Genomic DNA, 2,236 nt, shown 5'->3' with positions numbered 1-2,236 from the left:
CGCTTTTAGCAAAGACATGGCGCAAGCACATGAGAAAGAGGCTGTGAAGCTGAATCTTTTTTCCTTTTCTTCCAATTAATTTTTAAAGCCGCTGGTTGGTCGAATATGTGTATGCAGAGCAGAGGGGCGATCTCACAGCTTCGAATGCCGAATACCATCTCGTGATTGGCTTGTGCTGAAGTGTGTGTAGTCTCAGCGTGCAAAAGTGCTATGCTCCCGAGCTGCGGAGGAAAGCTGTAGAGCAAGATAAGACGTCTCTTGTACTAGCACTTCGCTAGTAAAGAACAGCAGGTGTTTACCTAGGTGGTGAGACTTGTCCTTTGCTAGTGTGTCACTTAGGGCCTGTGCCAGTCACTATCTGAACTGTCAGAGGTACTTTCTCTTGCATCACGCACACAACGAGTTATGCGTTGGTTTACTTATTTGTCTTGAGTCAGCCGTCTAAACGTTTGACATATTCCGTCATACATAGTCATGTCACGGAGTGAAATTGGTTTGGCACACCATCAAACAGGTCCACCTGCACACTAGAATCCACTGGAGTTCCAGAGGCTCATAGGGAAGTATCTGCGTTTCAAATCAGCCGAATGCGAGACCGTGTACTTGCATATCTCCGGTCGCGAGCCGTTAATAACAGATTGCCGCTGTCCGTGACTGCAGTCGGCGAGTGTGTCGTGCTGTGCCGCTCTCACCTGCAGAAGCGCAAGGTATTCGCTGCTATGGCGTAGGGCTCCAATATATGCTTCTAAGCACCCTGTTCTTTGGAACCATATTTTTCTTTATGGAATAGTAGAGAGTAGATGCTTGATAGTAGAGTAGTTTTTGGGCCATACTACAGATTCACATTTATGAAGTCAAATAAATAGGTAAGTTCTGGTTAGTGTGGTGCGTTGATCCCCAGCTGATCACTTTGTTAACCATAGACAGCATAGTACTGAAAGCAATTGTCAGATAAAATGTTTGTGTGGCGTTTCTTTAGCCATCATTTGTAATGTGATGTTAAGAAAGAATAAATTAATTGTTATTTAGACCACAACTCCTTCCTTTGCCATTTTATTAAAATAATGGTTGCAATTGATTGAGCCTGGAAGCTAGCAAGCAACTAATGGGATTTTGACACCCGTGTTTCCCAGTTACCTGCACTCCGGCATTTTTAACACAGACGTGTCCATAAGGCAAGACCCGTAATTTGCTTTTTGCATAAACACCGCATCGCCAGCCTGACCATTCGTGCCAACGTAAAGGTGTAAGGAATGGTAACGTGGATCTGCAAGGGCAGATACATGGGATGGATAAAGAGAAGTGGCATATCAGAATTTATTGTCAGGCATTCACCGTATTACGTACCCTCAATATACTCGCCCCGCATCGCGCTTAACCCATACACATTGAAGGCATCGTACATCATCAGTGCATTCATCTCTGTCCATGTCTCACAAGGATTACCGTATATCATGGATGATGTCTTCTCTTGTATTGTAGCACACACCTAGAGGGGGTCCTTATTTTAGTGAACAGGCCGTAATCACATGGACCCATAACATGTGAATACAGTGATGTCCCAGTATCATCCACCCCATGTATGGAAGAACTCCTGTGCGGGTTTCACCCTGTGGAATCGTGCATTGTCATGGATGCAGTGCCAGAAGGTACTGTCGCTTGTTCTCAGTGCGAGACAAAGGTGATGTCACATGAAATAGCTGCTGTAGCGTGTAAGCACCATCTGCCCCTGTGGTACAATGTGGTGCAGGATTAACCAACAGATATCATAAACCGCAATAACATCACTGTGGCACCGGATGGTTCAAGGCTCATGTTCTGTGGGCTAGGAGAACCAGGGCATTTCCATTCATTGGACGGAAGTATGCTAGCAGCGAGACACAATGCACGACACCATTGGAGATACCATCGAAGACAGTACTGCCAAAACAGAATTACTAAACATAACCTTCCGAAATTTCTTCACCAAAGAAGACGAAGTAAATATTCCAGAATTCGAATAAAGAACAGCTGCCAACGTAACGCAGAAGTAGATATCCTCAGAGTAATGAAGCAACTTAAATCACTTAATAAAACAAAGACTATACCAATTAGGTTTCTTTCAGAGTATGCTCATGCAATAGCTTCATACCCAACAATCATATACCGTAACAACCCCTTAGAAAAATTTAAGAATGACTGTGCTGATAAACCCCTTACGTTATTTGATTTTCAAACAGCTGAGCAAAACTGAACG

Source organism: Schistocerca gregaria, chromosome 7, assembly GCF_023897955.1.
Source record: "Schistocerca gregaria isolate iqSchGreg1 chromosome 7, iqSchGreg1.2, whole genome shotgun sequence".
NCBI classification, from domain to species: Eukaryota; Metazoa; Arthropoda; class Insecta; order Orthoptera; family Acrididae; genus Schistocerca; species Schistocerca gregaria.
Note: the sequence above shows the minus strand (reverse complement) of the source record.